Consider the following 8,914-nt stretch of genomic DNA (forward strand, 5'->3'; position numbering starts at 1 on the left):
CCCCAGCACCACATGCCAGCCAGCCCCGCCCCCTGGTGGGCTGAGCTGGCCACACACACACACACACACAAAATAAATAAATTTAAATAAATAAATTTAAAAAAAAAACATTATTTTCATATAAAAACATATGGGCCTACCATACATTTTGATCACGCCTGGTAGCTGACTGAGATGAGGTCACACGGGAGTAGGACAGGCCCAAAATCAATTTGTGTTCTTGTAAGAAAGGGAAATTTAGACACAAATCTCCAAACTTTAAAACTTGGCAGGGGCTGGGGAGATGGCTCATTAGAATAAGCACTTTCCTGGCAAGCGCAAGGGCCTGAGTTCAATCCCTGGTTCTGCCAAAAAAAAAAAAAACAAAAAACTTGGCTTTGGGGAATAGGTCATGTGAAGGTGAAGGCAAGGGTAATACAGTGCAAGCCTCAGAGCGGCTGGAATGCAAGGAGCTGGAAGAGGCAGTAGGGCCCTGCTCAGCCCCGCCCCAACCTGCATCCCAGACTGTGGTCTCCAGACCAAGACAGGACTTCTGTTGTTTTTTTGAGACAGGGTCCAGGCTGCCCTTGAGTTATGTAGTCCAGACTGGCTGAAGCTCACAGTGACACCCTTGCCTCAGCTCCCTTCCCCAAGTGCTGGGATCACAAGTGTGCACCACCATGTCCAGCTTTGGACATGATAAATCCTGCTCCCCAGAAGCTCAGCCTGGGGTGAATGAAAGCCCAGGAAAATCCTGCAGGGGGTCCAAGCTCCAGCATGAGCCAGCCCTGACCCTTGGCCAATTCTCTAGGAGGATAAGGCAGGCCCAGTACTATGATGTTGGGCCTCTAGAATCCCCAGGAGGTGTTTGGAACCTAGTCACCCTGGATGCCAATTCTGGATAGAGGTCACCACATGTGACCTCCAACCCTCACAGCTCTGGCACATATGCGCACACAAGAAAGCATGCCCCCCCACACACCCCAGTGCCCAGGCCTGGGATTTTATTTTATTTTTTTTTTTTGGCCTGGGATTTTATAAGCAGCCTGGACAGGAGGCCCTTCCTTGAAGGACAAGGACAAGGCAGGCATGGTAAAAAGTGTGGGAGACTGAGGACATGGGGTTTTATTTTTGGCACTGGAATTGAACAACGGCTTTGCTCAATACTGAGCTACATACCCCACTCTTTGTGTTTTTTATTACTTTGACACAGGGTTTGTCTAACTTGCCCAAGCTGTGGAACACCATGCACACTTGGTTCAGCTTTACTTCTTGAATTTCTAGTTCCTCTCTTGCTCTCCTCTGGGGAAGCTCAGTGGCCTCCACTACATTGATTCCCACAGAGAAGGTGTATGCATGGGGCTGGGTATGGGCATGGGCTCTAGGAACACCAGGCCTACCATGGAAGTCACGGCCCTCTCCTGGAGACACATAAGGGGTCATGGCAAGGATGCTGCACACTGCAGTCTGACTTCCAGAGGAATTCCCCACCCCTGCCTTCCAGGACCTTCTGGGGACAGGGCCAGCAGGAAAGCACAAAAAGACAGCCGATAGCCGATAGCCGATAGCCGATAGCCGACAGCCAACAGCCAAGCAGGCAAAAATAGGTTGGGCATCAGAACTATGTGCTTTGTCAAATGGCCTCCCTTCCCAGACTGGGCAGAGGGTTAGGGAAATCAAGAGGGGGACACTGAAGTAAGCCCTGGGCTGCCACAGCTTGGCTCATGGGGAGCAAGTGGCATCAACACAGCAATCTCACATATGACCACACCACTCAAGATTCCACACACAGTCCAGCCCTGGCCCAGTCAGCACAAGGCCAAAGGAAGGCCCAGGAAGTAGGTTAGCAAAGGAAACCCTGGACAGGGGATTCCTCATTGGTCCCACCTGACGTGGTCCCAGAAGCAGCCGCTGTGTGTGGGCAGAGATCCACAAGAGGACCCCACTTATCCTCCACCCCATGAAGGTGCTGCTGTCTCCAAAACCAGGGAAAAAGAACAGAGCAGCTAGGGCCCCTAAACACCCAAGTGTGGGGCAAGCCCAAGCACTCAGCCCCATATATCAGGAATGCTGACACCTTAGAAAGATAGTATCAACTGAGGGGTGGAAATAAGCCCTCAACAACTGGGCATGGAGGCACACACCTGTCCTCCTAGCAGTCAGGAGGCTGAGGCAAGAGGATCACTGTGAGTTTGAGGCCATCCTGGCCTACATAGCAAGGTCATGTGTCTGACCAAAAAAGGACCTCAGGAGCTGGGGAGATGGCTCAGTAGAATAAGTGCTTGCCTGGCAAGTACAAGGGCCTGAGTTCAAACCCTGGTTCGGAAAAAAAAAAAAGGACCTCAGCCCCAGTGGATGCAATGGAGCCAGTCACCACACACTCCAGCAGGCTGAGGCAGGAGGATTGCAAGTTGGAGCCCAGCCTAGGTAACTATGCAAGACTGTCTCAAAATTTAACAAAATAAAAAAGGCTGAGGACATAGCTCAGTGCAAGGCCTTAAGTTCCATCCCTAGCATTGTGAGCATGCAAATGCACACACACACACAACACCTGACACCTGAGCCTTGGACAGCGATGGCCTCACTCACTGCTGCCCTCACCTCCCTTGCCTGGCACAGGGGCCAGGAACATCACACAGGAGCTTCATCCCAGTCAGGAGGGCCTAGGGGTCAGTCCCTTCTTGGGACCAAGAAGGACACAGACAAGGACCCACAGCGAGACATCTGCATCTGCTTGTGACCTGCGCTCTCTATACTGGCCACTCCATGTGGGAGACACAGGCCTGCCTGTGAGCAAGCATGGACTGGGCAGCTGAGTCTGGTGCCTGCCCTCAGGTGGCAGGGCCTCATGACCATAGCTCCACCCCAAGGTGTTGGCTCTGGGCTGTTATCTCTTATCTCCCCCTACACTGTCATGGCTGGCTCAGGGCAGCTCTCAGCTTCGGGGGGTGACAGTCCCCCACTCTGCCCCTGCTGGAGCCCTTCCAATGTTTGGGGTCTCTAAGCCACCCTCTGTTTCTTGGGGCAGAAAGGACCAGTGGGATGTCGTAGCACCATGCCCACACCCCCGCGGGTAACCTTCTACCTAAGACCCCTCATGGGACTCCTCTGCAGAGTCCCCTATGCCCTGGGAGGCTCCACAGGCTGCAAGGAAATCAGAGAACGGGGCGTCTCTGCCACCAACCCAAGTACTTCAGCACCAGCCACAAGGTCCGCACCCAAGGTGAGACCACAGGCAGAGAAACCAAGGCTTGTGAGGAACCAGCAGAGCAAGAGTACAGGGACAGGTTCTGGGAAGGGGGGGGAATCCCCCTGCCAGAGAGCATCCTCCTATGGGCGCTAGGTGGATACGGAGGGCCTGCTGGTGCACACATGGGCCCCCCGGGAGGGGGCAGCAAGGCCTTCTGCACAGGAATGTGGCCCTGGGTTTCCGGATGGGCTGGTTTTTCAAGAGAAACCATAGGTCTGGGTTGGGGGTGGTGTCCCCAGTTCAAAGTGGGCGATTCAAGCTGCCACACTTGACCCCCTATGCTGGGCACCTTCCTCAGGTTTCTATGCAGCCCAGGCACTGCCACCCAGCCCCAGTTGCACCGTGGAACATCCTACGGCCACTTGGACATCCAGGAGACCTGAGGGGTTTTTTTTTGTTTTTTTTTTTTGCAGAACCGGGGATTGAACTCAAGACCCTGCTCTTGCCAGGGAAGCTCTTATTCTCCTGAGCCATCTCCTTCCCCCTACTTTTTTTTTTTTTGAGATAGGGTCTCATTGTATGGTTCAGGCTGCCCCTGATCTAACTATATAGCTCAGGCTGGCCTTAAACTTGCAGCAGTCCTCGTGCCTCAGCCTCCCAAGTGATGAGATCACAGGCATGCACCACCATACCCAGTTAAGCCTGAGCCTCTTGAGGTGCAATCATTGTAAAACCTGAGGAGTCCCCCCAAAATGTTCCTGGCTGGCTCACCTAGGCCTGAGCTATGCCAACAGGTACTGATCCAGCCAGGCCAGGGCAGCAGAGTCAGACACACCATCTCCAAGGACATTCTGGCCACTCTGAGTAGATCCCCTCATCTCTCCAACGAGATCTGCTGCTCACCTCCAATCATACCTAGATACCCTGACAGGTCCCACATCCCCACACAACACACACAGAGACCACAGCCCTGAACATATGCTCCACCCACCCTGTTCTAGCCACAGGGACAGGACAAACACTTGCTCATTGTACCTAAAACTGGAGGACAGGCTGATGGCCACAGGTAGACAGCACTAGGGTGGGCTGCCAGGTGCTCCTGGACCCTGGGGCAAGGACTGTCTCTTTAGCTCTCAGGGCGAAGGCCCGGACACCCCACCTAGCAGCAATGAGTCAGTCACTCTATGAACATTTTACTGCCTGCCTGAACCCTCAGCCCTTCAGGTATAAAGGGCTTGTGGCCTGTGGGGGTGGAAGACTCCCAAGAAACTGAGTGACCTGCCATCAGGAATTTGCTTTTTTTTTTTTTTTTTTTTTGGCGGAACTGGGGATTGAACTCAGATCCTTGCATTTGCCAGTCAAGCACTTATCCTACTGAGCCATCTCCCCAGCACCCTAAATATTTTGTTAGGGAGCTGCTTCAAAGGAGGATTCTTTTTTTTAATTTTTGTGGAGCCGGGGAGTGAACTCAGGCCCTTGCACTTGCCAGGCAAGCACTTATTCACCTGAGCCATCTGCCCAGCCCCTTGCCATCAGGAATTTGGGCACATCACTGTCACTTTCGAGATGCATCACATCACCACATCGGGGATCCAAGACCAACACTGCCTGTTTCAGTTTCTCTTAGGGATCTGTTCCTGCTTGGGACAGCCCACTAGCGCCAGGACCACTGCCCGCACCTGGGTCTGGAGAACACCTTCCAGACCCTTCCCTCTTGGGGATGTGGGTGCTGAAGTGGCTTTACATGTCCTACATCTCCCTTTGGATGTAGGACACAGGGAGAAGACACCTGAAGAAATGATAAGCGCAAAACACCAACAGGGCAGGGTATGGAAATGCACACTGGCCACACCAGAACTCCAGAGGCTGAGGCAGGAGGACTGCAACAAGTTTAAGGTCAGCCTAGGTCACACCGTGGGTTCAAGGTCAGCCTGGACTATCAAACAAGACCATGTCTCAGGGCTGGGGAGATGGCTCAGTGGAATAAGTGCTTCCCTGGCAAGTGCAAGGGCCTGAGTTCAAACCCCAGTTTCACAAAAAAAAAAAAAGACCATGTCTCAAAAAAAACCAACAATAAAAAACCCAAGGCTGACTGCTGCTCTAGGGCACTGGCCCCATTTGCCCACCCACCTATCTACCACCACTCCTCAGCTCTAAGCAGTGCCCAGCACAAAGCTCAGGACAAAAAAAAAGCCTTCCCAAGGAGGGTGCCTGCCTGGGCCTGCTGGTGGCGCCCCCGCCTGGTTGGTCCTAGAACCTCCTGGGGACCCGAAGTTGCAGGCCAGCGGACATCTTCTGGTCCCTGCAAGTGTGAGTCTAGCCTCCAAGGGACCCCATGGGTCCTGTCTTCCATCCAGATCCCAGGGGAGCCAGAGCCTCAGGCCTCTGCCTCCTGCAAAGACAGAGTGTCAGGGAAAGGCCGAAGTGCTGCCAGCCACAGGCCCAAGGCAGGCAGATCCCAGTCACCAGGATTCCAAATTCCCCAGGGTTGCTGCTCCTGCCCAAAAGCAGCCCTGGGAGAGCATGGCCATGCCTCTCAGGCAAGGAAGCAGGGGACCCAGAGGTGGCCATCACTATCAGCAGAGACTAGAAGGAAGTCTGTTCTTCAATCCCACTAGGCCCAGATTTAGGATTCAATGGGGGGCTACACTTGTAAGGCCAAGGCAGGATCCTGGGTGACCCTGGCCCTGGGCTGCAGCCATCACCTGACCATACTGGGCCCTTCCACACCCTCTCCAACCACACAGCCCTCAGAACAAGCCTACCCACCAGAAACGCCATAGACTCGTGCACAGGCAACACACCCATCCCTGCAAGCACACATACAAGCTGGTGTGCCTGGCACCTGTGCGTGCTCACGCTGGCACAGATGTTGAACAAGCATGTACACCTGGCACTCACATACCCACACATGAACACTTGTGTTCTTACCATGGGCACACATACACACAGCCTGGGGCTGTGTTGGTGCCATGGGGTGCAGGGAGCTCCTCTACACACCCCACTGTGTCAACCTCCTGGTATCAGTACATTGATTTCAGATTCTCTTACACTCCCTCCCTCCCTCACCACAAAAGGGGAAAGAAGCTGATCCCACCCTCGAAAGGGGGTGGCCTCCACGAACACAGCTGTCGCTTTATCAGGCCATTCCCTCCTGCTGTGTCAGCATTTCCTGCCAGGTTCCCTAAAGGGGTGTCTGTGACACTGCTGGAACTCAAGCCAAGCCTGGTCAACCCCAGGATGGGACAGCAGGTACGAGAGAGGCCTGAGGGCTATGCCTTGACACACAGACCAAGTACAGGCTCTCTGGGCCTCAGTTCCCCCACCAGAGAGGGCAAAGGTTGGTTCTAGGTCCCATGGTTGAAGCATTCAGGACGTGGATCCACCCCTACATACCTGTGCCCCACCAGATTTCAAAGCCCACAGAGTCTGTCCCTAGAAAAGCCTCTTCTCAAAAAAAAAAAAAAAAAAAAAGCCTCTTGTCTGGACCTGGGCTCTCAGCACCCCTGTCTAAAGTCCTACTGTCCTACTGCAGGCAAGTGTGAGCAGAGCTGGGGACCCGCTGGGGGTGGGGCTGGCACACCTGCTTCCATCCCTCTGCCAGGGAGGCCTGGGACCCCACCCCCCACCCACCAGGGGTCTGAAAGGCAACTCCTCGCCACTTCTGGGGCCTCCCCCGGGAAAATCCAGGAGGGAGACAACCAGGAAGGGTAGGGAAAGGAAGAAAGGGTAGGGTTGCCAGCCATGCATGTCCCCGGGGAACTACGCCTTGCCACTCCTGAGTCCTAGGGACCAATGCAGAGCTGACCAACACTGTAGTGCAGAGCAGCTGGAAACAGCTCACACATTCACTTTCACAGCCAGAAACACTGCCCCGGGAACTTCTCTAGAGTTTAATTCCTGTTACCAGCAGGGCCCTAGGGTTCCACTCCCTCAGGAAGCTCCCAGAGGGAGCTCCCCTCAGGTGACAGGCTCTCTGCCTGTCACCTCACCAGACAGCAAGTGCACAAGATTTCCAGCTCAGGGCACACCCTTGTCACGCTGGGCAAACATTCACCAACCCCCAAACTGCCAACAGAGGTTCCATAGCTGGCTCCGGGACCCAGCACCCAGATTCACCACTGTCAGGGTGCAGCAGATGGCACCGATCATTCCTGAGCAGGAAAGACATTCCAGAGTAGGTGTGACCCACAGGCATTACGGGAAGCAGAGCCCAGGGATGCTGTGGTGGCAGTTTACACACTGAATTTTTCCTTTAACTTGGCAAGACGTTAACCACTTCATCAAGGAAGAACGTCCCCAAACCAGGCGCTGGATGGCTTCTAGATCCCACACCCCCAGGACGATCTAGGTTGGTCTGTCCCAGTGGCCCCACTGGCCTCCTCCCCAGGACCTGGGGTGCTGGTGACAGCTGTAACAGCAGGACGCCCCTGGGGACTCTCCTCACCCCAGGAAGACCTCTGTCCCCATAACCTCACCGGTCCTTAAGAGTTCCTCGGGTTCCAAGCCACTTGGGCTAAATAGTTCCAACCCACACCGGCTGGGCAGACCCCTGTGGGACGCCTGGGCTCAGCTATACCCAGTGTGTCTCCTTCCAAACGGGGTGGGAGTGCGATTCCCAAGAAAGGGAGTCCCCAGGGCTGAGAACCAAAAGTGTCGGGAGCAACAGCGTTAGGGGTGAGGCAAAAGAGGTCCCAGATCCCCATGGAGCCTGGGGTCTGGGATGACCCGGATAGGAAAAATTTGGAGCTACTCAGAGAAAAGGGCAAACAGATGCCTAGGATTAAGGGTCACAAGAAGGGAGATGTCAAGATACTAAGGAAACACGAGTTCAGCGTTAACGGGGGCTCCAGTGTCACCGAGGAATCTAGGGTCAAGGATCTCCAGAAAAGTAAAGCTGGGGTTCAGAACGGAAAGCGGCACAGCGATGAGGGGAGAGGAGCGCTAGAGCGGGGGTCGCGGCGTGGGGCAGGGTCAGGGGTCGTGGAGGGCGGGGCCGGGCGGGGTCGCCACGGCCCTCGCCCTGCGAACCCCGAAAGGGAGCGCGAAGCCCCTCGCGGTGGGCTGTACGGGGTAGGGGAGGGTCAGGTCCATGGCGGGAGACCTGGCCAGACGCCTCACCTTGGAGCCGGGTGCGGCCAGACGCAAAGCTCGCGACGCCTCGGTTTCTCAGAGCCTCTTAGCGGCCGCCGCTCACTTCCGGGTTTGGGGCGCCATCTTGGAGACCTCGCGCACTTCCGGTCACGCCGTGGGGCGGGGACTTGGGGCGGGGCTTTGGGATGAGCGTGGGTGGTGGGCGTGGTTTGTGGGCGAAGCCCGACCCGTGAGATTGTGGAGGTCCTGGCTTGTCTCAGCCTTGAGTCAGATTCCTCCCCAGCAGCACACGAGTGAGTTCGACCTAGCTTTGCTGCGCAGTACAGCTACTTCTTCAGCTCCCTCTGGGCCTTTGCACTCTGCTTGTGGCCCATGTTTCTCTACCTTCACTAACTCCCCTCTAATAGTTCTAATAATCACCCAACATTCTCTCCCCCAGAATATGGACCAAGGCCCAACCACCATGCTGATGCACGTAGGGTCAAGGGGTTACCCTAAGACAGCTAGGCCCTCTCAGACCCATAAGCTGTAGGGATTTGTTGGTCTTTTGGTAGTCCCCAGGAGAAAATGTCCAGAGGATTTGGAAAATAGGAGAGGTTTACTTTTTTGTTACCCAGGGCTTCCAGTTTGCTAGGCAAGCATTCTATTGCT

At 54.9% G+C, this 8,914-nt stretch overlaps 1 protein-coding gene across 1 annotated transcript in view; it reads right to left on the reverse strand.

Annotated features, from left to right (window-relative positions):
- Sbno2 (strawberry notch homolog 2) overlaps positions 1 to 8,385 on the reverse strand; it is a 57,234-nt gene extending 48,849 nt beyond the window's left edge. Inside the window, exon 1 of the mRNA XM_004632668.2 lies at positions 8,291 to 8,385. The gene's annotated coding sequence lies outside the window, so the exon portion shown is untranslated. The remainder of the gene's footprint in view (positions 1 to 8,290) is intronic.
- Positions 8,386 to 8,914: the final 529 nt, after the last annotated feature.

This window comes from Octodon degus, unplaced genomic scaffold (assembly GCF_000260255.1).
Source record: "Octodon degus isolate 3935 unplaced genomic scaffold, OctDeg1.0 scaffold00050, whole genome shotgun sequence".
NCBI lineage: Eukaryota > Metazoa > Chordata > Mammalia > Rodentia > Octodontidae > Octodon > Octodon degus.